The sequence below is a fragment of the Mastomys coucha genome, unplaced genomic scaffold, assembly GCF_008632895.1.
Source record: "Mastomys coucha isolate ucsf_1 unplaced genomic scaffold, UCSF_Mcou_1 pScaffold12, whole genome shotgun sequence".
Lineage (NCBI taxonomy): Eukaryota > Metazoa > Chordata > Mammalia > Rodentia > Muridae > Mastomys > Mastomys coucha.
The window spans coordinates 26,588,130-26,606,230 of NW_022196894.1; positions in this window are offsets into that span (position 1 = coordinate 26,588,130).

An 18,101-nucleotide genomic window follows, 5' to 3' on the forward strand; every position below is an offset into this window, starting at 1 on the left:
ACCACCGGGGTGATTTTTTTGTTATTCTATGGAGCCAGCCTTCACCTGAACACCCTCCATATCCCATACCCCCCCACTTTGACCTCTACCCCCAAACCCCATCTCCCTACCTCTTTCAGATCCTGAGCATTTTAAATTTAATCCTGAGATTTGTCTTTCAGTAAATAGAAACTATCTTTATGAAAAAGATACCACGTACTTTGCATCCTCCATCCGTACAATCCATCCTTACGTTTATTACAAATTCTTCCTCCTTGGGCCTTTACCAAGAGTGCTGTCTGTTTGGTTTCAGACAGGGGGTTAAGGGGCTGAGGTCCATATTTTACATCCCAGAGCAGACCTGGCCTCCAGGTTCTCTCCCACATACTTTAGTCCCTATATAGACTACACTCCCCCCACCCCTACCAATTCTCTCTCTCTCTCTCTTCCTTTTCCTCCTCCTCCTCTCTCTGTGTGCTCTTCTTCTGCTTTTTCTTTTCACCCTCCCCTCTTTTTCCATCTTCGTGTGACAAACCTGTCCTTAAATATTTTAATCTGGCTTGAATTGCCTCATTTCACTGGTGGAGAAACAATTTATCAATGGAACTCATTCTGATTATAAAGGTCTCAGGCACTTTGCTGTTTTTCAAGGGTGTTTAGATGTAGCCAGGCCTGAAGGTTTATTGAGATAAAGATTTTTCCCCCAAAGTTTACTGTGCTTAAATGTGTAAGAAAAAAAAATAAAGCATGAGGGGTCAGACTCTGGTAGTGTAAGGGTCCATGATTCACAAAAGAATGACACCCTGGACTCAAATAGTATGTAAACACAAAGAATGTTTTATTCTGCAGAAGTCCAGCATGGTGGGGTCTACCATTTACAAAGATGGAGAAACCCCAAAATGAGATCAAAGGCCTGATTTAAAGCACATTAGGGGAATTTCCTGTCAGGGTAGGTGATCTCTATCTTAATCTTGGCTCAATATCTAGGGACATTCCAGAACCATTGCTGGGGTCTGGAAACTGTTGCTGAGGAAGTCTGGAAACTGCTGCTGACCCACTGTCCTTGCCTCAGGCCAGGTGACATGGCAGCTTCTGAGGCCTGGACTTGCCTGGAATTGCCCAGTTCTTGAAAACAGAGATTTCGGCCTAGTCTCCTGAACTGCCAATCTGAAGCCTGTCATGGAGTCAGCCTAGCCTGTCTCAGAAGTCTTTGCTAACATGGTGAGGAGCGATCTTCAAACCTCACAGATTGCTAACCTGGCTGTGACTCCCGCAGGGACCCCCCTCTTCCCCAAGTTTCCCACTGTGCCTTGAAATTTGTTGTGTTTGCTAGAACAATGGTATATTTTCTATTCAAATAGACACACAAAGAGGAAAATGTGCTTTTCCAAAGTAATTTTTCAAGAGTGCTAGCCTGCAGAGAGATACTTGTCTTTCTAAGATTTGCTGGAGAAGCTGAAGCAGAAAGTCTTTTTGCACACGGCCATTTGGTTATTGTTACATGAATGAGTATAAATGCAACCTTCTTTATTCTCATCCTGTGATCAACTGCATGAAGATATAAACTTCTTAACTATTGAGTCTAAACAACATGTTTCATTCTTTCACCCATGCTTTTTCCCCTTGTGTGTGATACATCACCTTTAGGTTAAAGGAGCTCAGAGTGCTTGTCACTGAGATGCCACTTGATTCGGATTTTAGCCTTAAGTTTACACTTTAAGAACATAACTTTCAGTTGTCCTGCTGGACAGATCATGACTGAGTTTCAAAACGGGCTTGGAGTCTGCTGACAACAGATGTATTAGAACAACCTGGCTCTTTAAATGAACTTGTTTGTATCCATCTGTATAAGAAATGATCTTAAGTGTAGTTTTTCAAGAATTTTTGGAGAAGAGAGTAGGGTCCGAAGAGAAAAAAAAATGAGAAAGGGGAAAAAAAAGAATGTAGAGAGGAGAGCAAGAGGAAGAAAGAGGTGAAGATGTCCAAGAAGGCAGGCTCTTTTAAGAATCCACTTCATCTATCTGTCTGTCTGTCTGTCCATCTGTCTGTTTTTTTTTTTCTTTCAGAATTTCTTGTTTTGAAGCAGCTATACATCTCTGTATGCCAGGAGACACAGGCAGGCCTGGAATGCCCTTCCTCAGTGTTTTCTATTGGTGTCACCCTAGCCAGACTTCCAATGCCAGGAAGCCAGCACCATACATGTCCAGCCTTAGCTCTGTGCAGCTTTAAGTTACACAGATAGCTCTTACTGCAGACACCCAACTAATCTGCTGAGGTCGAGCCCCCTCTCATTGCCTTTTACTCTTTGCTCCCCATCCCACAGCTTTGGAGACCTCCACCCAGGCCTCTTTCTCCCTAATTCTATGATCTCAGTGGTTCTATAATGATATCATGCAGAACTGTGTTTTGACTGTTTTTTTTATTTTCTACTCAGTATGATTTGCTGGTGATCTAGCCCTTTCACTCTACAAAGTCATAGTATGGTTCTTTTTACTGCTGAACAGTATTGTAAGAATTATGTTCAAATAAGCTAGTGAATGTTAAAAATGTTCCTTATTGAACATGGCACTGTTTAGTTAATTACAACTCTCAGGAAATTAATAATCTTATATGACATAATCAATTTTGATTTTTTTATTATTTTTGTTTTCGTATAGACTATACATCCTCCAATTTCAGCACCTCTCATTCACATCTCCCCAAAATTGCTCCTCAAATGTTGAAATCAGTATAGTCCTTTCTGCCATGCCTTACCTAATGAGTTGTGTGAGCACATACTTCTGTGCTCTTGTTGTCTTTACCAACAATAGGCCACCATTGTTTTTTATTTCATCACACTGCCTCTATTTCATTAGAGCTTTGAAATGTACAGTGCCTGATAATAAGTAGCCTGTTCTCAATTAGAATGGAATCAGTGGCTTTTGAGTTTAAATAATATATACTTCCAATGCTGACTGCATTGTTGCTTAGGTGTCTCCTTGGGAAATGTATAAAACATCCTGATGCTTGCTTCCAACCCTCAGAGATATCAACCTAAGGAATCTGAGGAGCACTCAGGATTCTGGAATTGTAAAAGCCTTCAATATGGTTCTGAGATGTGGTCAAGATATGACAGAACCACATCTCCTTGAGAAACATCAAGAAGCCTGTGTTAGCTCCATCTACAGAAGTGATACCATGTCTTGTTGATAATGGCCTATAATACAATTTTTTAAAAGTAAGCATATACTTGCATTTTGGTGTTTCGATGCCTCTGATGCTAATGGAACGTTTTTCTGTAGGATTAGCGTATGATTTTGTCAATTCTGCTTGTCACATTCGCTCTACCAAAGCATCCTGCCAACACCAAAGTGAGTTTTCTTCCTCCCTATGAAATGCAAATCAATTCAAAACACATTTCTGAAGCGCCTAAAGTGTCATTAATGGGTGATTCTCAGCCTTAGCTGCACATTAGAGGTAGCTGGGGAGGTTTAAAAATCCCTGAGCTGGGGCTGTAGCCCACATCGATTAATCGGAGCCTTCTGAGGCCGAGTATGGGCAGAGATGCTTTGTAAAGTTCCCCTGGAGATTCCACCAAGCAGCCAAGGTTGAGAGTCCCATCTTAAACAATACACACTGGGTGCATCTCCAGAAACATATACCTTAATACCTTTATTTATATGATATAGTATTCTATTAACTGTAAAACGCAGAAACCATTCTCACGCTTCACAAATCTCGGCTATCATCAGTGCACGTGTGGTCCTATGCTCTGCAGAAATGCCTCCTTGCACCCTAGTTTGCTTGCTTCTTACAAAAAGGAAACAAACAATAAGCATGTAGCAAAAGAGGACAAATTCTCACACATTACACATATGTATCCCAAGGCATGGAGAAGGGGTGCAGGGCTTAACACACAGCTGGACTTAACAAGTGGTCTACAACACACCAGGGTTTGATATTTAAAGATATGCTCACTTGCAGAGTTGTACAAATAGACACTGGCTTCTGAGCCAGGGTGTCACTGTAGGTGAAGTGCTCTAGGTCCTCATAGCATACGGGCCAATTCTGTTGGCCTGCTCTCAAGGACCCAGTAGCTGCTTAAGTCATGACCTGAGGCCACTGCCAGGTGCTCCGAAATGTCTGTACCAAATAAAGGGACCCGCCCACCTCAGCTTTTTTTTTCCTATGTTCTCTGTGTGAGCCCCCACCCCACCCTCACCCCTCTCTCTGCCCTCATGGCTCTCTCCTGGCTCCTGTCTGTCTGTCTATATGTCCAATTGTCTGTCTTTATCCTTTCCTCAGGCCCTCACTCCTCCCCAAAACTCCCAACAAACTACTTTTACACCAGATCTGTTGCATGGCATAATTTCTCAGGGATATGCTTTGGGTAGGCCACCAAAGATTCCCCTCTTGCCTTATTATATTTTATAATATATACTACTTCTTATCTGGGTAAAATCTTGGAAATGGCTTACCCCCAACCATCTAGGTAACAATGTGAGGAGAGAATCTGAACCATGATCGATCTCAGCACTCTGGAAATACATTTCCATTAGAAAATGTCTACTCTAACTTACCATGTTCCTAACTGTCACACCACCAAAGAATTCTAAATTCCAGTTCCCAATCCTGTGACTATGATATCTTATGTAGTAAAAGGGACTTTGAAGCATGGTTAAGGAACTTTGAGATAGGGACTTATCCTGGATTATCCTATGGGCCCAGTGTATTCATAAGAATTTTTCGTTTACCCCAGAAGGAGCCAGGAAGGCCAGAGTCAAAGAAAAATATAAAGACAGAAAGAGAGGTTGAAGTGCTGCTCTTATTGAGAGGAGCTCGTGAGCTAAGGAAGGAAGAGAGTTCTAGAAGGAAATGTATGAAATGGTTCTCAACTAAAGCCTCCTGAAGAAATACAACCCAGTAGATTCCTTCATTTTAGCCTATAGCCTGTCTTCTAGAACTATGAAATAATATTATGTTGAATAAGTTCATGGCATATTTTAATGTCAATAGACAAGTACTTCAAAATGTGCTTGTCTAACCTATCAAAACCATACATAACTATTAATAACTAATATACCATACCATTGTTATACAAATAATTAATGATTATTGTTGGCCATCACAATGCAAGTAGGAACATAATTTGTGCATTTGCTGATAGATAAGCTCATAGAGAACACCCTGATCCTGCTCCTATACTGAAAACCTATGCTTGCCTCCGTGACCTGACCAGCTCACACCTGTTCTTCTTACCTCCATCTTAGGGACTGGAGGATTTCTCTTTTGGGTCAGGTCATAAGGTCAAGCAGGCTTTCATTACACACCCTCATGCCATCTCATATGAAGCCCATAAAAGCAGATTTCAATGTATAGACAATTTGTCTTTCTCCTTCCACAAAAAGAAGATGAAAGATTAACTTGTAGACACCCTGAAATGATGTCCACGTGTGCATGAAATAAGGCACAAAATGCTGTTTCAACATTTAGTTTGATATGTACATGACTTACCTATAGCCCAAACTTCCCTCAATAATTCTTTCTTTAAAGCAGTGTTTAAGTTTTCATTATGTATATTTGTGTTTGTTTATGTATGTGTATGGACACACATGAGTGAAGTTGCCCCTGGAGTCCAAAAGAGGGTTCCGATCCTATGGAGCTGGAGTTACATTGGATTGTGCTGGGACAGGAGCTGGGAGCCAAACTTGGGTCCTATGCAAGAGTAGTACATTACCTCACCTGCTATGCCAGCACCTTCTTGGCCACTCTCTAGGGTGATGCCATGTTGAAGCCAACCTCTCAAAGTCTAATACAGTCAAATTTTCACCAAAATTGGAACTGATTTTTATTCTCTAGTGGATTTCGAAATAGCGGTCAGCTCATGTTTTAGGTTCTAGGTGAAATAAAAAAAATCGCATTAACTATTTCTAACATGGTCAATGTAGCCATTGGCATTTATGGTAAAAGCCACCTGGGAACTGAGCCAACAGAGGGAACAGATTTCATTTATTCTGGAGTGAGCACGCATGGCTGAGTGATGGAGAGCCATCAGCATTACTTGGGATGTCACAGCTATTTTTCTCTTGCTTACATTTCATGTTTGTTGTTGTCGTCTTTCTGATAAGCAGATGCAATTAAATTAGAAAAAAAACATGAGTTTGTGGCGCTATTCCTTCATTGCCCAAGTCTTCAAGAAGTAACTAGACAGGGTTTTCTGGAGCTGATGACCTTCCCAGTATTTCCAAGGAATCAAGCAGAGATTAGGCAACCAGAATATAGAGAAAAGAATAAAGCACTGAATACAAAATTAGAGACTCTTGGAGATCCTTTAAAAATTAAAGTTCTCCATTGTGATATTTTCTATTTTTTAAAAGATTCATTTTATTCCATGTGCATGGTGCTTTGTTTGCAAGTATGTACGTTCACCATGTATACCTGCAGAGGCCAGAAGAGGGCATTCCATTCCCTGGATCTGGTGTTATGGATGACTGTGAGCTACTGTGTGGATGCTGGGGATTGAATCAGGGTCCTCTGCAAGAGTAACAAGTGTTCTCAATTGCTGAGTCATTTCTCCAGTCCCTATTATGGAACATTTGCTCAGTTTCTCCCAGAGAGTTAATTATTTTGTTCTAGGAAGATTAAGTAAGCATAAGTGAAAGGCACATGTAATTCTCTTATTTCTTTTCTCTTTAAAATTATTTGCTCCTCATGCAAATTCTAACACATTACAGGAATAGTCTCTTTTCTCCTATATGGAACAATGCCTGGCTAAGGAGCATCATTCTGTAAAATGGAATTTAGTACTAGGTATCTTGTGGACTCAACCAGTAGGGTCTTGGGTGAATTCAAAACCCCCACTGTGGTATCTAAATTCTAACAAATAAGAAGTGTGCTGCAGAAAGGGTATTGTAGTTAGTTTTATTTCTTTTCCCTTACAGTACATGTCCAACGTTTTCTATCCACTGGGTTTGTGCTTAAGGGACCATGAAGGAGAAATCCTCTCCATAGAGCTTCTTTCACTGGCTGTGGTCCATGGCTGTCAGGGGCCTGCCATGTGTAAATCACACACCTAAATCCATTCTGATAGAGCTCATCCATCACATGCTGGTGGTGACGTGGGCAGCAGTGTCGGTAAATCTGGGGAAAATAATGTATTTGTGCAGTGAGATGACATCCCATAATGAGACTGTGATATTGTACAGCATGTGATTTGCTATTCTTGACAAAGATGAATTTCGCAGTGAGTATGGCTTCTGAGAGACTGTGAATCCTGGCCAACATGAAAGGTGGAGGCCTCTCTCAGCTTGCCTAGTCAGAACTCTTCCTTCCTGGGAATGATTTCTTAGGAGTGCCAGGAACAATTTGCCAAATTGGATTGTCTCCAAAGGGTAGCTGAGTGTTTTGGCATAAAAAAAAATCTCTGAGAAAGAAGATGGCCATCAATAATCTTGACTACGTGTATTGTTTATGGTAAGAGAGCCCATGCCTTAGACTCCTGTGCCCTCAAATGTAATCAATGCAAGGTAAAAACTTGTTTTATGTGCAAAATAAATAACATAACTACTTCAGCTTCCTACTCTCAGAGTCATATAAGCGACCATTTTCTATATTCATCACTTTTAAGGGCTTAAGTTGTATTGAGTCCTATGATAAAAAGTGTACTCCCCAGCCCAGCCAATATTGTTATTACCAGGGAGAGAAGTAGCAACACAGACTCTTGGCTGCCATTCTAAGCCTGCTGAGTCAGAATCCCATTAATGAAACCATCTGGGTCTCATACACATTAAAGTTTCTGAAGGCCCAGAGAGCCATGTGTGGTGTGGTACATGACGGTGCCTGTAATTCTTTACCTTTGAAAGGCTGATGCAGGAGGATTGCTTGGTCACATGGTGAGACCCTGTTTCAAAATGAGTAAAAAAAAAAAAAAATACCAGAAGTAAGGCGCTAAGTGAGGTTTGAGATGTTCTAGTATTTCATCAGCACCCAAAATGACTGATAGCATAATGCAAGTCATTGTAAATATATGTGTGTATATGCTTCACTTTTCTTACCATTTCTTTCTTTTTAAAAAAAGATTTATTTATTATTATATCTACGTACACTGTAGCTGACTTCAGACACACCAGAAGAGGGCATCAGATCTCATAACAGGTGATTGTGAGCCACCATGTGGTTGCTGGGATTTGAAATCAGGACCTCTGGAAGAGCAGTCAGTGCTCTTACCCACTGAGCCATCTCTCCAGCCCTACTTAGCATTTCTGTTGTGCCCATTCATGAACCACAAAAGACCACCAAGAAGCTGACTCTGATGTAATTGCACTAGGGTCTTTTATTCAAGCTCAAGCCTGGGCTCCACGCCAACCCTAACACAGCAAGACAGGAAGGTGGAGCCTCAAGTCTAATTTCAAGTAGGTATTTATAGAGGCAAGAATGGGGTATCTAGCCTGGCACACATCTGATTGAGGGGACATATTGGAATTTTGTTGTCCTTTAACACAATTGGCTGGTGCTGGGAGCCAAACCATACACTTAACTTCTGCTTTCTTCCTAATTGGTGGTTGTTAGGAAGTGAAGTGTCAGGGGCAGGCTTGTAGCCTGGAGGCACATTTTTGCTGGAGAGTAACCTGGACACTGGCTAGGTGTTTGCTTGTTAGTTAACTTGAGTTCAACTTTAGGTTAGGTTCCCTAAGATGGAGTCTGAACCCAAGAGATCTGGTCTCCCAATTTCTACAAGGACAGCATTTGAGCTTTCCTATAACCTTGTGTGGCACATTGGTTCCATTCTCTTCATTTCATAGTAGAGGTAAATAAAGGTCATAGTGATTCATAGTTTTGCCAAAGATTTTACATGGGTGTATATAGACATCAAGTTAAGCTCAATCTTTTTTTCCAAAACACATTTATTGGTGATCGTAAGTCCACTATGATGTCATTGTTAGTCCACTATGATGTTAGTTAGTCCTCTTTAGTGGACTATCATATTAGTTCATCATAATGTCATTGCCAGGTGTTCCAAGTCTCTTTTATACTCTGAGCTATCTCTATCACAAATAATAGGTATCAAAAAAAAAAAAAAAAACCCAGCTGAACTCAGGTTCACTGTATAGCTGAATCTGTGCAGAATGTTCTCACTATAAAGGGAGAAAATTTGCCTTTGAATGAGAGTGGAGCTCAGTGGAAAAGCACTTGCCTACCATGTGTGAATCCTGGGCTTAGTGCTCAACACACACAAAATATCTGACTTGAATCATATTAGGCCTACATGCTCACAGGTCTTACATTAGCCTCCCCATATGATGCCTTGATTAAGGACTGATAACATACATCTTGGCTGTGATACTCAGACCTGTGTCAATTAGCTCTGTGGTTTCTTTAAAGAGATATTCTTCCAGAAAAGTTTTCCAAGCTGAAATACAGATGGAGGTGGCCAGCTCTTTGCATTATATATTACTTCTGGCATGTGTGTGGTAAAAAACTTGTTTTTGTTATTGAAGGGATAATGTATTAGTCACTAAGTGTCAAGTATATTGCCACCTTTGCTCCAGGGGCTGTTAGAACTTCGACCATGGAATTCACAGAGGACCTTAAGACAGGGGAAAGTGGGAGGCAGGATGCTAATGAGATACACCTGGCAGGAGTTCTGTAGCTTCTGCTGTAATGTGCTGCCCTTAAGGACCAGAGGCTCTTAGCTGCCCTTAAGGACCAGAGGCTCTTAAGAACCTCTTCCCTGTAAATGCAGCAGACTCGACAGAAAATGTTTCAGGGCTGTGGAGAAAGGGCAGGGAGATGCATTAGACACACATCTTTTGTGACAAAGTATGTAACTTATAAAACTCATTATATATATGTATATTATATTATATATGTGTATGTATATATATATATATGTCTCATATATAGGTATGTATATACATATGCAAATATACACGATGAAAACAATCCCTAATAAGATCTTTATATGAGATTTTTATTGGAGAACACTTTGGGTCAAAGTTGAATGTGTTTGAAAGGCTTTGAAGCAGAGAAGTAAAGTTCTCATCTAATATTCCCTATTAACAGATTTGACAATTGCTCAACTTATCTAATGATGGGCTAGAATGTCCTTTTAAGAGGAATTTTAAAATTCAACAGGATCACTAATACCTGAATCTTTTAAAAAGTATTTCATCAATTCTTTGAGAATTTTATATAACATATTTTGATCAAATTCACCCCCAATCATCCCCCTTGCTCCTCCGGATCCATCCTCACCTCTGTAACACCCTGCCATCTTCCTGTCTCCTTTTTTATAATTCAATAACTTATCAACTCTAATTTTCTGCTGTCCATATACTTCTGGGCATGGAACCATCCATCAAAGTCTGGTTGACCTACAAGGACCCATATCCTCAAATGAAACTGACTTACCATTATTGAGAAATCATTAACTGTCCATAGCTCCATAGCTAAGGGTAGGGTTCTTGTGGTAGTTTGAATAGATTTGGCTCCCATAGATTCATGTCCTTGTTTCAATGCTTGGCCACAGGGGGTTACACTACTAGGAGGCGTGGCCTTGTTCAAGGAAGTGTGTCACTGTGGAGGCAGGTGTCTATGTCTTCTATGCTCAAGCTCTGCCCAGTGTGGAATCACAGCCCCATCCTGGCTGCCTGTGGAAAACAGTCCACTTTTGCTGCCTGTGGACCAAGATGTAGAACCCTAGGCTCCTCCAGCACCGTATCTGCCTGCACACTGCCATGCTTCCCGGGATGATAATAAGGGACTGAACCTCTGATACTGTAAGCCAGCCCCAATTAAATGTTTGCCTTTATAAGAGTTGTCTTGATCATGATGTCTTTTCACAGTAATAAAGCCCTAACTAAGGCAGTTCTCCTGTGCCCTTCCCTCTCCGTGCTGGAATGTTGACTGGCTCGAACTTGTACGTGTCTTGTGTAGGCAACCACAGCACCTGTGCATTCTCGAGGGCAGCAGTCCTGTTATATCCAAAAGGCAGCAAGCGTCTGCTCTGGTCCTTCTTGAGGTCAGGTTCATATGGACTCTCGGCCTCCTCCTCTGCAGGTGGTCCCCTAACCCTGGGGGGAAGGGGTGTGGTAACTCAGGAGTTTTGCCTATGGAAGAATGGATGTTGTAGATTATATGAAAATGACAACAGCAAAAATATTCTCATGAAGCTAACTTGGAACTTTGGCTGAGCTGCTGTGGAGCAGTGACTCCTCGATTTGGTTCAGAGAGTTGATTGCTCTGCTCATCATCCACTTTGGTGCTTTATTATACATCCATATGAGCATCTCTAAACCTAACATAGACCTTCACAAAATACTGCTAGAAATGCAGCACACTGATTCTTATCATCCACTGGCTCACTGTTTCTTCTGCTGCTGCTTCTGAGATAATAAAATTGAGTTCTGACTGCATTTCGATCCCCTTTTCCTTTGCTGCCCTGCAGCCTCATCGTGTAAAAGCTTGCAAGCACATAACCTCTCTGGTTTATAGAGTCACATATTGCAATAGTGTTATTTATGGCCACATCCTTGTTAAAATATTAAACATGATGTGATGGCCTCAATCTCACCCGCAGCCAGATGGGAAGGAATATCACCTTCAGAGCTGGGAAATGCTTTTCTCCTTGGGAGGGCTTGCCTTACAGACTCCCGTCTATTCTTTGTTCTCCTTCTCCTCCCAACAGAGGATAGAAAAGCTCCAGTTTATTGCAAATCAGAAAGAAAAGAAACGCTGTCAAAGGTTCTTTGAAAATAATTTTCCTTGACCTTCTCCCTGCTCATTAAATGAAAATTCTTGTGTAACTTATTTTCTTTTAAAATTATTATTAGTTAATTTTACGGGTTGGTATTTTGCCTGCATATATATCTGTGTACTATATGTGTGTCTGGTGCACACAGAGGCCAAGAGAGGGCATGAGATCCCCTGGAACTGTTGTCACAAACAGTTGTGAGCCACCTGTGAGTGCTAGGAATTGAACATGAGTCCCCTGCACAACAGCCGGAGGAGTGTTCCAAACCACTGAGCCATCTCTCCAGCCCTGGAAAGCAGTTTTTAACGGTTCAAGTTGTTGCTAGGTTTGATACGGCATCAGCCTTACCCTTACTTGTGTTAAAATGTGTTTTGTGATTATTTTCCAGTCTTTTCATGCTTGGTTTACACCAAAGAAGAATAAACTAACAAACAAACAAACTGACAGACAAACTGAAACAGAGGTGAGAGCTCAAATAATTTCAGCAGCTAAAAGGTATCCTGTGAAATCATGGGTTGAGTATTGTGATGTAGATTAACAAACAGAAGCCAGAGAAATACAAATAAATGCACTAATTGGACACATGGCAACCATGGTAGGCAAGAATAAAGATTGTAAGAAATAAACAAACAAAACAAAACAAAACAAAACCCAAATCCTTGCAAATGGGGAGCAGAAAGCTGAGCAGGGATGGGGCCAGAGGGCACATGATGTCTTTGAGCTTCTAAGACTTTGCTCCCTGTAACTCTTCTGTCTCATAATCTCCACATAGTTTAAGACAGACAGACAGACAGACAGACAGACAGACACACACACACACACACACACACACACACACACACACACACACACACACAGAGGCACGCACACACCCATGAAAGTCTTTAATACATAATACTTTCTATGAGAGTCCCTGGCTTGAGAGAAGTCTCCAGATAGTACCCACTGGAGGTAATAAAAATAAGGATAACACAAAGAATGCTGCCACCTTCTAGCAAAGTGGTACAGCTAATTCTTCCCCACCTCATGCTTTCGTTCTCTTCCTGCACCCTAGACTGTCCCTTCCTCTTGTTCTTCTGGGGCCTTCCTGTGAGCCAAGTGGAACCTTGTCACTAGAGAAAAACTGGGAAGGTTGAGCAGATTCAGAAACCCCAGTAATTCTCGTATCTGAGAATGGGTAGGTGTTTCATCTACTCCTGACCTGGTTTCTGTCCTGGAGCATGTAACTGCAACACCCCACATGAGGATTATGACAACTAAGTAGCACAGAGCAGAGTTCTCCATGCTAACGAGGTATCTAGATGGGCCCTGGGGGGTTATCCAAAAGCTTCCCTTCCCAGACATTTCTTCCTGCAAAAGGTATTTAATCTCTGGTCCACCCTGAGTAAGTTGTATGCCTCTATCTTTCACTATGAATAAACAGTTTGCATAAGTAAGGACTATCTCTCTCATCCAGAACCACTGTGGCAGGATACCTCTCTAAGTCTCCTGCAGAAGGCTCCTCTGTACCCAAGACGCTCACCCCTGAGCTAAGCAGGCTTCCAACCCTCCCCCTGGCCCCAGGCTTGTCTGTGGGGCCCCTTGTTCTCAACTCCTCTGGTTCCCAGCAGCCTCTGGGTGTCAGGAAGTATGAGAAACCCAGCTTGAGCCTTAACCTGTGTTATTTTTCAGCTGGGCTGGGGCCCCCCATCCTAAGCTACATTCTGCCAACCCTGAGATTCTGGCTCCACCACAGAAGAGAAGATGCAATGTAGCCTAGTGTCTCCCCACTTTGTCCTAGCAAGAGTTCACACACTCAGCTGCAAGGTGGAATGTGCTATACCTCCCTATCTTTTTTTCATTTTCTCTCTTCCCTCCCCCTTCTCTGCTTCACGCCTTCCCCTCCCTCTACCTGCCCCCTCTCTTTCCTTTTCTCCCTTCCTCCCTCTCTGCTTCCCCTCCTTCCCTCCCTTCCTCTTTCTGTCTATACAAACCATCCTGAGAATAAAATCTGTATTAGATTTTATAGATGACAAAGTTTTCACAGATTATCACCTCAATTATCATTCACAAGATGTAAGTAGCTTTTATTGATGAAGTATTTTTTATCTGATGAAGTAGCTTTTATTACCAATTAGACAAAAATGACAGCGATGCAGAAAAGATATGCCATGCCCCAGAGGGTTATGCAGCGCTGCCCTGTGAAGATTTTGGCTGCAAGAGCAAGCTAATAGCTTACACATTGAGAGATGTTAAGCATCTCTGACTCACAACAACATATGCAGTCTTTGGTGTGGAAGTGTCCTGTCTCAGCCTTGCCCACGATGGCCCAGATACCCCTGACTCTGCATAGTGTGACAGTGTGTTCCTGAACTTGAAGGGTAAGAGGCAAACCATTTATACTAGGGAAATTTTTCCTTCTATGTTTTTACGTTTTTTACCCTCACAATTCCTTGGACTTTGAAAAATGCATATTGAATAAAACAAAAACAAAATAAAAAACAACTTTTAATGTCTTAGCTAAAAGACTCTGTGAAAATCTTCCTTACAAATGTGAAGCAGGAGGGGGGAGGCTGAATGCCCTGTAGAAATGGGGCCAGAAGGTAATTTCTTAAACGAGCTCCTAAATTCTTGCGTCCTGTAATTTTGGAGTCTCCATCACTTCGACACTTGCTCTCTTCTCTCCAGGAACAGTACTTTTGAAAGAGTATTTCTTGTATGGTCTTTTTTCATCTCTAACTGTGAACTCAAGTCCTTCAAAGAGAAAGCAAAGACAGAATTTGTGTTAAGACTATCTGCTTGACTAGACTATTCATCAGTCTCTAAGAAGGCTTTCTTGATCTAAACCATATTGGCTGAAGAGGAATAATCATGTAAATAATCCAGCACTATATGGTTCTGAAATTTAATTTTGTTATTTTAAAGTTATTTTCATTAAGGTATATTTATTATATGAAATGATGGATTTTATTATGTCATTCCCATGCATGTATGTCATACGATTTAATCTTATTCAACCTGATTACCTCTCCCACTGACCTCCTTCCTCTTCCCAAATACTCCTTCCCTCTGATTTTAAATCTGACTATTGTTTTAAAGTTTAGATTTTAGGGATAGGAGAAATACATGATATTTGCCTTATGAGCCTGGTTTATTTTACTTGAATTGATGATCCCATTTCTACCCATTTTCCTGCAGATGACTTAGTTCATGGTTAACTTTAACTTAAACACTTAGAACCTCGTGATGTACCTTCCTTCATCTAGATAGCACTATTTATTCCTGGGTTCTTTCCACCACCTCTCTCCCTCCTTCTCCCCATTTTGTGTTTGCATCTCTATCTACTTTTCTCTTCCCTCTCTCCCTCCTTTTTTTAATTTTGAAATAATTTTAAACCCTCCCAATTTGCAAAGACAGCACCAATACTACCCATAATGTATTCCCATCAATTTTCACTATGATATTTTAGGTGGAACCTTTTCATCTTAAAGTGAGTTACATAATGCAAAGATATTAAAATCATCATTTGTTACTTTGACCTAAATATTTCAAGAAAACAATTAGTTAAAAATAATTGGAAAATGATTGATTCTGTGACCACTAAGTATCTTTTTTTTTAAACATTTAAAGAGAAATATTCTGTGTATTAATTTTCTGGGACTGCTGTAATAAAATGCCACAGATGAGGTGACTGGAAAGACAATTTTTTTTTCATTGTTCTAGATATTGGACCCAAGGTCAAGGTCAAGGTATCAGAAGAACTTCTCTATCCTGAGGCCTGTCTCCCATTCCTTTGTCTGTCCCTGTCCATTTCTAAGTCTATCTCTTTTCCTTAAGGACAACAGACATACTGAGTTAGGGCTCTACTGTTATGAATCATGATAATCTTATTCCCATTAAAAAAAATGATTCTAGAGAGGTCCACCTGCCTTCGGTGGGAGCCAATACAATGTACAAGTATGTGATTGAGAGATGGGGTTGGGGAGAGGAAGAAGCAGAACTGTTTGAGCATTATGAAGAGGGGTGGGAACTAGAGACAAGAGTGTTGAGAAGATAGCCTGATGTAAGTAGCCTTGCTGCCACCGGAGGCCATGGTGATGTCTCAGCCAATGCCCCTCATGACCAACCATGTCTGGATCCATGGCCATGCCTCAGCAAGGCTACATGTTGATGTCCATGATTTATATTGTCTCCAAAGGCCATGCAGATATCTTTAGTCTGGGCTGCCACCTGGGACAATGTTGATGTCCAAGAGCTGTGCAGAGCTGTCCTCACCCCTCCCCAGAGCAGCACCAGGGAGAGTGGGTCCTGCACCTTTCCTGGGCAGAACAGTAACTGGTTTTGGTGGTGAATACAGGAGTAGGCAAGCCTGAAGGCGTGAGACTAAGATTGCTGCTCTGCCCCTTGCTGGCTCTTACACTGGGTGAGCTCACCCGAGCAGTGCTGGAGTGCTTGTCCTAGTGGTGGTGTAGGTGCAGGAGAGCTGCTGCTCTGACCAGCTCATTTACCTTCTAGGCCCAGATCCAGGGCTTTGAGTTGGCCCACCACAACTGGATAAGTCTATGAACTACTGGAACTCCTGAAGGGGTTGGCTGGTCCTGCAGATCCAAAGATGCAGGATCTCTGTGACACAAGGCAACAACAGAATATCCAAGAAGAGTCCCAGTGAGGATCCAGTATTAAGAGTGTAGCAGAAACCAGAGACCTAGAGCCAGAACAATGACTCATTGCAATGAACATTTACAAGTAAAGATGTTTGGAGAAAAAGGTACACACTGTGACATACTGTAGCTTCCATAGCAAGATTTTTGTTGTTGTTGTTTTTTGTTTATTTGTTTTTGTTTTTTGGTTTTTTTTTTTTTCGAGACAGGGTTTCTCTGTATAGCCCTGGCTGTCCTGGAACTCACTCTGGAGACCAGGCTGGCCTCGAACTCAGAAATCCGCCTGCCTCTGCCTCCCAAGTGCTGGGATTAAAGGCGTGCGCCACCACCGCCCGGCTGTTTTTGTTTTTTGAAACAGGGTTTTTCTGGATCGCCCTGGCTATCCTGGAACTCACTCTGTAGACCAGGCTGGCCTCAAACTCAGAAATCTGCCTGCCTCTGCCTCCCAAGTGCTGGGATTAAAGGCTTGTGCCACCACTGCCGGCCCACAGCAAAATTTTTAAATTTACTTCTTATTTTCTTTTGGGGGGGGCAGTTGCAAGGGCAGAGGTGCATATGAGGGGATGGAGAGATGAATTGGATTGGGGTGCATAACATGAAACTCACAAGGAATAAAAAAGTTAAAAAGAAAAAAATAATTTTATGTTTATGGGTATTTTGCCTGCATGCATGCCTGTGTACCATGTGCCTGTGGAAGACAAGAGTGGACTTTAGATTCTCCTGGAACTGGAGTTATAGGTGGTTGTGAACTGCCACCTGTAACTTTCACACAGGTGAAAGAATGTTTTGTTGAAGCAGACACATGTGAGAGGATGCGCCATGTTTAGAAAGACTATAAATGTGACCCTACAGGCAGTAGGAAGAGGCTCAGGCATTGGTTCATCTTGCTCCACCTCACTAGTTTTCGCTGACTACTCTCTTGTATTCACATTGCATCACGTTGAGGATCTTTGCTTGTCATTTCTTCGTAGAGAGTGAGTTGCCCAAAGAACTCCTCAGCATGTTTGAGTAGCTCCTTGCTGTCTCTTCGATCTCAGGGCAATTGGCAGAGCATCATGGTTTCTTATGGATCAAACTACTCTTGCTGATTCACGTGTGGTGATTGCAGAGTAGACTGGACACTGCCATTGCTGATTCATCTTGGTGTTTTTTTTTTTCCTAGAGGACTGGACTGCTGACAGTGAAGATTGGTATAGCCACAAAGAACTGTTCTAAAAAGTTCCACAACCCCCTTTCTATTAATTTTTCTTTTTCATTACCTTTGGTCAGTGGACTAGAAGGGAGGTTGAAGCATTTAAGAAACCTTATTAAAGTAGGCTGTACAAAACCTAAGGCTACAACCCAAAATATATTCTAAGTTGAAAAAAGTCTGAAACCATGCTGATAGTATAACTTTGTTTTTTAAAAATGCACATATATACCAATAAGTGGATATTAGCCAAAAAATGTACAGAATACCCAAGATACAGTCCACAGAACTCACAAAAGTTAACAAGCCAAAGTGCTCAAGTGGGTATGCCTCAATCACACTTGGGAGGGAGAAGAAAGCAACCACAGGAAGGAGAGGGAGGGAGAGACCTGGATGGGAAATGGGACAGGGAGGGGAAGAGGGGAACATGATCAGGTATTGGTGGGGACTGAAGCCACAAGGACCAGCAGAATGGAAACAGGTAACCTTGAGTGGTAGGAAGTGGGGCGGGGAGATCCTCCAGAATGGACCAGAGTCCTGGAAGGTGAGAGACTCTCAGGAC